Below are 12,436 nucleotides of genomic sequence, written 5' to 3'. Positions count from 1 at the left end.
GTTTCTGTGGTGTGCAGATGCCAAGGGTTCAAATGGCTGCTTATCAGCATGGAAACTTTCAGCCGATAGCTACTGAAGCAGTTGAGATAATAAATTGACTCCCAGAACACACTGTGAAGATAAAAAACAGTATGTTGTACTAGGAAATATGAATTTTTCATCATATTGTATAAAGCTTTAGGGGCAGCTAAATAATGATAAGCTTCTGCTATTTCTGAATGAATGTACTGTTATGCATAGATGTTCAAAAAGCTGTGAAATTATCAACTATACATGTTAAGATGAATACAGAACATTAACTTACTATCAGCTTCAGCTGATATGCCAGCTGTACCCCTTCCTAGATTTGGAGGACCTGAAGATGGTAGTGTACATTGGGCTACCTTTGTACCAAGTACAGAAACTCCAGCTGGTTCAAAATACGGCAGCTAGAATGGTTACAGGAACATCTAGGAGTGAACGTATTACACCTATCCTAAAGTCACTCCACTGGCTGCCAATTAGTTTCCAGGCAAAGTACCTTTAAAGTCCTACATGTTGGATTCAGGTTACCTAAAGGATCAACTTCTCTGGTACAATCCACCCCACACACTTAGGTTTTCTGGGGGCATCTGCTCCAGCCTGCCAGAACCTGACTGGCCACCATGACCCAGAGGAGCTTTTCATCAGCCGCCCCAAGAATGTGGAGTGACCTGCCGGAATAGCTCCAACAGCTAAATGAGCTGTCAGAATTTTAAAACCATCTAAAGGCCTATCCCTTCCAGGAGGCCTACCCAGCCAGTTTTAAAGCACGAATTTTAAACTTGTGTTCTCTTTTTAATCTCTGTTTTGTGTATTTCAATATTTATTTATAGAAATACAATTTAATAAGCATCTTTTATAAAATATATTTTAATATGTGTATTTGTGGTATTTTTACAATGTGAACATGTAAAAATACAAGGTTGGCTATCAGTTATCCAAAATGCTTGAGACCAGAAGTGTTTTGCATTTGAGGGGTTTCTTCCCCTCAAGAACACATTTTTGGCACATTTTTCTTTATGTACATGATGGCATATGTTGGAGATTGGGTCATTTATATTTCATATACACCTCATACACATCTGTAATATTATTTTTAATCATTTTGAAGCAGCTTGTTTCACTGTACTATTAAAAAAACAAATATCACATTGTCTAAGCCATCCATGTAGACAAATTATTGAATATTTTAGATTTTAGAATACCAGATAAGTTTTTGTTAAAGGTGTATTTTACTTTCCAAAACTGTGAAAAATTTCACAAGAGAAACCCTACATGTGATTACCTATGCTGTTTGGTTCAAAAATGTGCACCATTTTAAATTTGTTGCAAAATAGACACACACACACACACACACACCAGGAAATAGCATATTTGGACAGGTTTTCCAAATTAACTTTGCAGTCTATTAAGGACAGAGTAAATATTTCAGGAAAGTCCTCCTGGGATGTTTTCAACAATGCTGGCTTTTTAAATCTTGATACTAGAGAGCAGATCACTTACCCAAGAACCCAGCCACTCACAACTTCACCACTTAAATGATTGGTGAAGTGCTTTCGCTCACACTTTCAAGGCAGCCTGTGCCATTCCTGATTATTTCATTGGGCCTTGGCACCATACCATTTACAAATGCTGCTGCATCACAACAGCATGGCTGGCTACAATATGGATAAGCATGTGGAACCAATCAAGCATTACTAAAAGGCTGGATATCCATGGAATAAGCTGATTCAACCCTAGGACATGATTCACACACAAAGCACTTAACTTCAGAATTGTTAATCTTCCATGGAGACCCCCATAGAAGTTAAAGGGAGCACTCCAGACTAGCCTGAATTTGGCATTGTTGTCTGGTGGAATGCAGCCAAGGAATAATTTCTCATGTTACAAAACTAGTCTGAGATCAGACTAAGACCAGAGCTTCAAAGCCTATTTCTATAAAAGCATTCAGGAGGCACAACTAAGTAAGAGGAGGACAAGTGGCTAAGTTAACGTTTAGCCTTTCTTATGAAATTTTCTTTCTGCCAGTTAGTCAGTCTCTACTTCATTTTGAGTTGAATAATTTCCTACATGTTGCACAGAGGCCTAGTTTATAAATTGTTGAAAGGTAACCATAACATTTATGAAAGCTTTTATCGCATCTGTTGAAGTGGATTGTTCTCACAAAAACTTATACTAGACATGTCTGCTTCCCGGTTAGTTTCAAAGGTGCTACAGGATTTCTTTATGTCCTTTTATGCTAAAGCAGGCAAAACCAGCTATCTTTTTGAATACTTCCAAACAGTGGTAACAGATGAATCTTCTAGAAGGACATACTTAGAATAGCAAGATTGCCACACAAAAAAAAGAGGTTCAAAAAAGGTTGAATAAAACTGTGCATGCTATTTATAAGCATAGGTGCATGTTTAGAAATAACATTGAGACTTTAATTAGAAACACATGGTCCATTTTGCTGGCAGGTAGACTGTGACTAGGTATTATTAAATGTACTGTGCCTGCCTGCACAGTTTACTCACAGGGTATTAACTCTTGGCAAGGAATTCTTGCAATCCCCTAATTCTCCATTCTTAGTGTAAACTTAGATAAGGAATATCCTTGCAAGAATGATGGAATGGCTTTGGTCATTAGCTTGGAGAGAGACCTGAAACCTTGAATTCTTGGATCTAACATTTTAAGAGCCAAGCCACTATGTATATTATTCATAAGGGTTGCACTACATAAGGATATAACAAAAATAATGGCCCTTAGTGGAGTATTTTTTCCAACTCCATGTTTTTCATTGTATATGCAATGAACTGTGTTTTCCTGGCCAACAGATTATTAACACTTATAACCATCCAACCTCAGATGAGAAAGAACAGCTACATAATTCAGCTACACCAAAGTCTGGAATAGAAATGTTCCAGATTGGCCCTGGATACTAGACAGAAAAACTAATGATGAGGGATGATGGGAATTTTAGTCCCACAACTTTTGGATCTCACAGGTCTCCACCCCTGTTTTGAAATACCTGTGTCTGGGGTCCCCATGACTTCTCTGAATTATATCTGAATTCACTCTTAATGTTAATATGAGGTCTATTAACTGGTAAAAGTTGCCTTAAATTCCTGAGTGACCTTTAGGACATTACAGATCATAAATATAATATTCAAACGCAGTTCCTGAAACAGAAGGTCTTATTCTGAAAAGAGCCTTTGTCCAACAATCATGACTCTTAACAGAGTGGAACAATGGCAGTCCTTTTAATCTTTGCAGCCAAGTCCCAGAGGGGGAACTGTTTTAAATATGAGGAAGCATGAGGTCACCTTTCTTGGCAGAGGAGTGTGCACAGCTTCCGACAACTTCAGTAGCAACACTAGTGTCCTGGGAAAAACACTGGGCATTGACTTCAGTGGTTGCACGTGAGGGACAAACTAGCTGCAGCAGGAAAAAATGTTCTTCGCTGTCTTATTTTGTACATGACAAAAAAAAACCCTGGTCTTTTGATGATGTCATTGTGTGTACCCAACAGCTGTCCACTGGCTTTTTGCCTCTGGATCAACTATAGAGCTTTCTATTTACAAATACAACGTATTTTCACACACAAATGCTCTTGGGCAATTTGGACATAAAGATATCAAGAATCCATATGCAGACATCTGTTGCAATTGGCATACAGCATTAAAGTCATCAGGATGTTTAAGACAGCTTCAAGGGACAACACCAGATGCAGAAGTTCTTTTGTCTTGCATATAATAGCATCAATGTGCCTGTTTCTTTCTTATAGACTCCATGGAAATGTGTTGAGGCTGTTGTGAGAGGGGGAAGATTTCTGGGAGTTGTAAAACACTCTCTCCCAAGCTGTGGAAATGTGGTACAAATTGCAGCCACAAAGCAAAATCCAGACAAGGCTATTACCTGCAGACTGGTGAATTGTACTCAGGGGAATGAAAAGAGATGGACATTCTTTGCTTTGTAGAGACTACTGTCTCCCAGGAGCATCATAAGGAAAATGAAGAGTTCTAGAAAACTAAGCCGACCTCAGTAATAGCATCATAACCACTTTTTTTGCCACTCCCTCCTTATTAAAATGTACTGTGCTTTTCCTTGATCTTTTGTTAATAGCCTGAAGAAATGGGTCTTTGTTTTATTTCAGGGTCTCTATTTGTGCAGCTGCATAGCTTCATGGGAGTTAGTAGTAGCAATAAGTTCCTATTTTTATCACTGTGGGGATTAGAAACTTCAGCCAGGGCCCCACTGTCCTGGCGCAAAAAACACTTGGTACTCTCAGCCTTTAAAAGGTTCACAATGTAAAGTCAAAACAAGAGACAACAGGTGGCTGTGACAGATGGGAAGCAGAAGGAAACTTTGAGACAGTGCTGTATAAACTTCAGCCTCCGCATGCCAGCTAGTATTTAATTTTTCTTGTTCTAAGAGCACTCTGCTTTGGTTTTACAGGTTCTGGTATTTCAAGCAAGGACGTCTTAGCAGTTTCAGCACACTTTGAGTTTATGTAAACTGTGTTATATAATCCCAGAAAAATAAGTAGTTCAAAATGGAAAATTGGTCCTTTCTTTCTCACATTCTACAACAATCCCCCCACCTAGTTTCCAAAGGGCCTTTTTAGAGACATATACAGTTCCTCAGAAAAGCAAAACTCAGTTTGAGAAACACCACTCTGGATTTTCGGCAGATAGCCAAATGTTCTACACTTCTTTTCTTTTCCTCATTAAAATGGTGATATACTTCAGATTTTAATGCTAAGTGGACCTGACATCCACATTTGGGTTGGCATAAGTGTACCAAAGACAAACAGAACTTAACATTTCCCTCCCCATATTATCCATTCTTCTTTCACATTTTTGTTTAAAGAAACAAATTACAATCAAGGGATGACTGCTTCAACAAAAGCATGGTTACAGATGCTATTTTTATTAATTTTTGCATATCCTTTTTCCTTGGTACATCTTCACAAATGAGGTTGCTTGGTACCTGGGTAAAAGCAAACTCATTTTCTACAGCTGTGAAGATGGTATCATTTTATTGTCGAAGGCCAGAATCGCTGGGTTGTTGTAGGTTTTTCAGGCTGTATGGCCATGTATGGCAACGTCTCTCCTGACGTTTTGCCTGCATCTATGGCAGGCATCCTCAGAGGTTATGAGGTGCTTCTAGAACATGGCCATATAGCCTGAAAAACCTACAACAACCCACGTTATCATTTGTGAGTTTAAAATATAAATGCTTGTTTTAAAAAACAAGGCTGATGTGTATGTCTCTTCTCTTCTCTCTCTTTCTCTAACACATCAGAAATGTAGAAACATGAATAAACCAAGGGATGGAAGAAAACAGAAGGAAAAATGACTTTGGTTGTGTAAATCATAATTGAACTGATATCTAAAGGTTCCTGCCTAAAATCATAAAGCTCAGGCTCTGCAGTTACCCAATTTTATCATGTCACACAGCGTCACGCCACATAGAGATTCTAGTCTTGAATAGTCATTGTAGTCCCTCAACTTGAGTCTGATTCAACCAAAAAAAACGTTTGCCTTCAGGTTATAGCCATTCTTTCAACAAGTATACATTCTTCTATCATGTATTGTATATCTCACTGTCTCCTTTTAGTATATGGTCTACTTTCCAGAGAACATCCTGCTAGAATAGACATCTTTCCTTGGAAACTGTGGATTGTAACTCCTAGACTGTTTAGTCTGTTTCTTCATCATGAAAGATATTCCTAAACATATTCCAGCCGATGTTGGAGAATCATAGCGAAATAGGAGAGTCATACATGAACAGGCAGTGACAGACTAACCAACCAATCTCAACACTACTAGCCTGAGCGAAAGCTGTAATCTGACTCAATTAGTACTAAGTGACCCAAGCTTTGCAACTGAGATTGGAATTCAAGGTATGTCCCAATAAAATAGTAGAGCTACTAAAATGAATAAAGGCATTGAAAAGAAGAAATTAACTCATTGCCTCCCACAAATAAAAAAAATTCCCAAATTTTCCTTTGGTTTCTTCACTTCAAGCATTCAAGAAGCATGGGACTCTGAAACTCATTCACACGTATGTCTCTTTTATTTGCTGTGTTCATATTTACATGGTAAATTTGCCTGTTCCTTTTGTTTGGATGCCAAACTGTATTTTGAAATATTTGACTGAAGTTTTAAGTTACTGCAATGCTAGAGATCCTGAAGGAAAGATTTCTTTGGCAAGGCGGAATTCTTTTGGGGGGTAACACCCACATTCTCCTGCTCTATAGCTGCATTCCACGCCAAAGGCCTACCAGAATATTTTTAAAGCTCTATATGCTGAGAAAAATATAACAGGGAGGGAACTTCAATTAAGGCTTAGTTCTTAACTGAGGTTGTTTCTGTGCTTTTTTTCTCCCGAATTTGCAATCTTTACTCACTCCCCCATTGAAAATAATCTAGACCCATGTTTCTCTAAAGTATTGAGCTCCTGATGTGTTAGAAGACAGTTTTCATCTTATTTCTCAACCACTATGGCTGATCATCAAAACTGTTGTCCAGCATTTCTAGAAGATATCAATTCTGGGGTGGATGATCTAAAAATTGCTGTCAATCTGTTGGCATTTCCTTTCTGTGTTATTTTTAATGACTTCATTTCTGTCAATATTTTCCACTTTCAATGTGATTGCAACACCAGTCTTTCCAGTATGAAAATGAGATGATGCATTATTGGTGATCCTGGAATGAGTGATCCACAAGGCAATCTGACATTGGTGGTAATTCTGCCTATGTGGATTGGTTGTCCTGTGTTTCCACCAAATGGCAATTAATTTTTTTAACATTTGGTACAAAGCCCCCCCCCCCCCCATGGTGCTGTAGGTTAAACTGCTGAGCTACTGAACTTGCTGACTGAAAGGTCGCCAGTTCAAATCCAGGGAACGGGGTGAGCTCCCGCTGTTTGCCCCAGCTTCTGCCAACCTAGCATATCGAAAACATGTAAGTGTGAGTAGATGAATAGCTACCACTCCAGTGGGAAGGTAATGGCGCTCCATGCAGTCATACCGGCCACATGACCTTGGAGGTGTCTACGGACAATGCTTGCGCTTCATCTTAGAAATGGAGATGAACACCACACCCCAGAGTCAGACACGACTGGACTTAATGTCAGGGGAAAACTTATACCTTTTTACAAAGCACATGTGCTGAAATGAGATAAAATAGATTAATGAGCCCAAAGAAAACAACTGAAGCAAAAATAAACTGTCAGCCTAATGGAAGGGAACATTCTAATTAGAGGGCTGTGATCAACTAAATTAGCCAAGAGAAACATAATCTGTTTAAATCTGTCATCGTATGCACACTTCTTACAAGTAAATTAGTCCTTTTTTGGAGTAGACATAGAAATTTACCTATGGGAACATACATAATGCTATTTTAATAGGAAATGTGTCAGTTTTTAAGCATTGCACAGCAGATTGGCTGAAAAATACTTGTCCTGTATTTCAGTCCAGCTTCTTATATAGACAAGATATGCAAGAACCCTTCTTCCTCATTTACCAGGGAAGGCAATATGGGTCCCATCTTGTGATTAATGGCAACTAACAAGGGAAACTAGGGGCACTTCATAGGGCCAGTTGTGAGGGAAATCCAAAGCAGAAGAAAAACTAATCTTGCAAAATGTGGTTTTATCAGGTATGTAGAATCTGTGCAAGGTGAGTACGTACATCAGGTGCAGCAAGACAGGTAAAGAAAAAGGCCTCTTGTGTGATAAGCACTTGAAACAGAACCATGGAGAGCTCCAAATGGATTCTGCTCTCTCAAGGAAAGGGTAGGACTCTTGCCCTCCAAATGCTGTTGGGGTGCATTGTTGATGTGATTCTTAACAGAATTTGAATCCCTGCTCAGCCATGAAATCTACTGGTGACTATGGGCAAGTCATACTCTCTTAATCTCAGAAAAAGGCAAAGGTAAACCCTCTCTGAATAAATCTTACCCAGAAACCACAATAATAGGATTGCCTCAAGGTCACAAAAAGTTGGAAATGACTTGGAGGCACACAAAACAAGGAGAGGAGGTGGGGAAGGTGGAAACCATCACAATCAATGATCAGAAAGGCCTCAAGTTGCAGTCTAACATCTGAAAGACTTCATGATTCCTATCCCTAGCATTTGAGAACAGTAAGCATTTGTCACATTTGCAAACTAAAGCTAAGGGATGAGTCTTTGAATGAGACTAATCTTACATGATTGACAAATTTGATATCTTTTCATAGACTTAATTTTTTAAAAGTGTTTGAAGCAAAATTTAAAACTCACCTGCAGGAACAAGGAAGCCCGTAGTCAACCACACTCCCTATGCCCCATTCAAAGGAGTTGATAAGACTTTTCTCCAATAGGTATATCAGGTGACTCAGGAACAGTGATAAAGGACTTAGTCGTGTCAGAGACAAGAACACAGTCTGGGTTGATTTATAGTCTCCAAAATACGCCATACTTGGCTTGATACTTATGTCCCAAAAATATGTCTTTAAAAAGGAATTGGGAAGACTTTGACCACCAGCAGTGGAATCTGGCAGCACTGTGGCATTTTCTTGAAGATAACTGTGTTCTGGTGCTGGATCTAAATCTCCAATCAGATAAAGTGCTAGCCGGGTCTTTCATGCCCCCTTTGTATTGAAATAAAACAGATCCTTGGCCATTCACATTTAACTGTAAAGGACCCATTTTATTTCAGCACGATGAGGGCATTAGCTCTTCAAAGCATGGCAAGGGAGTTGTATGATCACAGGACCATTTCACTCAGAGAAACAAGGCACTGAGACACCCATATTGTAAGCTGAAGATAGATTCTCTGCGATTTCATGACAAACTACTACCATATGGACTCATAATACCATTACCATTTTTATTATAATATATAAAACATAAGCTAAAGTTTTGAAAAACACTCAACTGTTTTTTGAGTTCTGGTAACCATTTTATTACCATGAGTCCTTCTGAGAAAGGTCATTTTCCATTTTGTTTCTCTCAAAGTTAATATAACCTTGAAACTGTTTCCCATCACTTTGGCTTATTGTTGGAAACAAAAAATGCAATCCACTTGCTTTCCAGTGCAAGCATGTAACATTTTGGGAGTCTATGTTGGAGAAAATGGGATTAAATCTAAAACTAAAAAAGCAAATTAGTTGTAAACAGATGGTTGTTTTCCTACTCTACCCCATTCTATCAATACAAAGCGTGCGTGCACACACACAAACCTGTGTGGAGTTCTTCACATCCTCTTTGATTTTTAAAATTCATATCAAATTGTTTAATGACACAATCTTCTAACGAAGGCTTGAGAGAGATCTCTGTAATTTCTATCTTATTTTTCTCTCTCTCCCTTATATGACGTTTTCAAGGAGATTAAGTGGCATCTGTGGGCATGTTCCATTCTCTTTTTCTCCTCACAAATCTGAGAGAGAAGGATTAGCCCAAGACCATCCAGGAAGCTTCATGGCTCCATGACAGCTGGCATCCTGTTAGTGACATACACAGGCATTAAGTTCACTTTATGCCTGGGTATCTTTATTATGTGTTGTCGAAGGCTTTCATGGCTGGAGTCACTGGGTTGCTGTGAGTTTTCTGGGCTGTATAGCCATGTTCCAGAAGCATTCTCTCCTTGTTGTTGTTGTTGTTGTTGTTATTCTTCAGTAGAGGTGATTAGTGTTCTCTTCCAGGTGCAGACCAATACCTTCCATTGGGATCGACTGCAGCTCCAGCAAATGATGCCATCCACTTAACCAAAGCTAATAAAATAAAATACAGAGAGGATATCTCTGTCCAGAGTCAAGTTGTGCTAGAAGTATACCATAAAATTGTGCTGGAGGACCTAGAGAGGCCCACAATAATTTCCCAGGGTGCAAAGGGATGTGTTTGTAAGAATGGATAAAAGAAACCATGGATACTGACACCACAGATAAGGGGATTGTACTGTACGCTGCCCTCTAAGAAGAGCATCCCTTAAGATTTACAGTATACTTCAGCTGTGATGTTAGGTAAATGTTTTCCCCTGACATTAAGTCCAGTCATGTCCGACTCTGAGGGTTGGTGCTCATCTCCATTTCTAAGCCAAAGAGCCAATGTTGTCCCTAGATACCTCCAAGGTCATGTGGCGGGTATGACTGCATGGAGCGCCATTACCTTCCCGCCATTACCTTATTGATCTCACATTTGCATGTTTTCGAACTGCTAGGCTGATGGAAGCTGGGGCTAACAGCAGGAGCTCACACCGCTCTCCGGATTCAAACCTGCAACCTTTCAGTGGCTCAGCAGTTTAACCCACTGCACCACTGGGTGCTGTGATGTTACTACCATCATTATAATGACAGGGCTTGATGTATAAATTCCTTCATGCTAGAAATCTTCATCTAGTTGAACCTGCATTCTCTAACAAGGAGAGGGGGATTTCAGGAAGGATATCAATGCAGTGATGAATCAACTCCCAAGTCTTCGTCTGAATTATAAAGAAGCTATCCAAAGTGCTGAATCATACCCTAAAAGAGGTTCAGCACAATGATAGCTTTGCTGTCCCACTGAGATGGAAGCTAATGTACATATTTCAGCATGGCATTATTCTTATTACATTATATCCCCTCATTCAGATGTCTCCCCAAGTTGAAGTCTACTTGATGGCACTTAACAACAACTAAACTTCAGGTGGGTTGTTGTTGTTGTTAAGTGCCATCAAATTAACTTTAACTTGGGGAGACCCTCTGAATGAGGGGATACCATGTAATAACAGAAATGAAAGCTTATGCAAAGCACATTTAAAAACTGAGAGGGGGGAAGTAGTTTCTGTTTCTAATTGCAGTACAAATAGGGGTTGAGTATGCCTTGTGTGAAATGCTTTGGACCAGAGGTGCTTTTGATTTCAGATTTTGGAATATTTAAGGTAAAGGTTTTCCCCTGACATTAAGTCCAGTCGTGTCCGACTCTGGGGGTTGGTGCTCATCTCCATTTCTAAGCCAAAGAGCTGGCATTGTCTGTAGACACCTCCAAGGTCATGTGGCCAGCATGACTCCATGGAACTCAGTTATCTTTCTGCCTGAGCAGTACCTATTGATCTACTAACATTTACATGTTTTAAAACTGCTAGGTTGGCAGAAACTGGGGCTAACAGGAGGAGCTCACACTGCTACCCGGACTCAAACCTGTGACCCTTTGGTCATCAAGTTCAGTAGCTCAGCAGTTTAACCCACTGCACCACCGAGGGCTCATATACATAATATCTTGGAGATGAGGACAAAGTCTAAGCGCAAAATTCATGTATATACACACCTTCGACACATAGCCTGATTGTAATTTTATACACCATATTTTTAATATTTTGGTGCATGAAACAAATGTTATGTTTATTGAACTATCAGACAAAGGTGACGCTATCTCAGTCAGACACACTTTGCTACTCTGCTGCTGAATATGCATGCTCAGTGTGGAATACATCTCACCATGCTAAAACAGTGGATGTGGCTCTTCATGAGACATGCCGCATTATCAAAGAATGTCTTCGCACAACACAGCTGATGAGCCAGCATTGCACCACCTGACATCCGCTGGGAAGTAGCAGCCAATAAGGTAAGGGCCAAGACAGTGACATCTCTGGCCCATCCTCTGTTTGGATATCAGTCAGCATGTCAATGACTTAAATCAAGAAAAAGCTTCTTAAGATCTACAGAGATACTCGCAGGAACACCTCAGAAAGCAAGAGTCCAAAAGTGGCAGGTTAAAATCTGGAAAATCAATCAATGGCTCAGGAGGGAGGGAGACTCCCTCCTGAGCACACAGAAGTCTTGGCAACTTGGAAGGCATTGGACAGACTGCACTCTGGCACTACAAAATGCAGAGCCAATCCTCAGAAATGGGGCTACAAAGTGGAGTCCACAACATGTGAGTGTGGAGAAGAGCAAACCATGGACCAGGCATGTAGCGGGGGGGGGGGCCTTGAGGGGCTTCAGCCCCCCCCCCCCCCGAAATTCTCATGGTGGTTTGCAAAAAGGCCTTACTGGTGCATTATTTAAACTGTTATGTTTATTCATATCATGATCTGATCACCATACTCAATATATCCCAGATGCATGGGGGTATTGGGGTAATGATACAAAAGGTTTGCTAGGGTAGACCCTCTTTCACTCAGAATCAGCCCCCCCCCTCCCCGAATCAAAATCCTGGCTACCGGCCTGCCATAGATCACCTACTACAATGCAGTCTAAGCCCTGCCACATGCACAAAGGATGACCTTTTTGGAGCGACACCAGAGGCACTCCAAGTGGCAACTTCTGGTCAAAGGAAGTAAGGTATAATGCCAATTTTTTAAACTTTGTTTGTGGTCTTTTATATATTGTAACTGTGATCTCAATTTGCTTTCTGACACGATAAATAAATAAATAAGTCAGACACCATACAATTTTGGAGTACTGTTTT

At 39.9% G+C, this 12,436-nt stretch overlaps 1 protein-coding gene and 1 long non-coding RNA gene across 2 annotated transcripts in view; one reads left to right on the top strand and one right to left on the bottom strand.

Annotated features, from left to right (window-relative positions):
* LOC132769223 (uncharacterized) overlaps positions 1-1,867 on the bottom strand; it is a 51,544-nt gene extending 49,677 nt beyond the window's left edge. Inside the window, exon 1 of the long non-coding RNA XR_010908938.1 lies at positions 1,525-1,867. This is a non-coding gene — a long non-coding RNA (uncharacterized lncRNA). The remainder of the gene's footprint in view (positions 1-1,524) is intronic.
* BBOX1 (gamma-butyrobetaine hydroxylase 1) overlaps positions 1-12,436 on the top strand; it is a 119,120-nt gene that overhangs the window by 30,409 nt on the left and 76,275 nt on the right. The window lies entirely within an intron of this gene.

The sequence above is a fragment of the Anolis sagrei genome, chromosome 1, assembly GCF_037176765.1.
Source record: "Anolis sagrei isolate rAnoSag1 chromosome 1, rAnoSag1.mat, whole genome shotgun sequence".
Taxonomy (NCBI): Eukaryota; Metazoa; Chordata; class Lepidosauria; order Squamata; family Dactyloidae; genus Anolis; species Anolis sagrei.
This window is presented reverse-complemented; position numbering and strand designations above follow the sequence as displayed.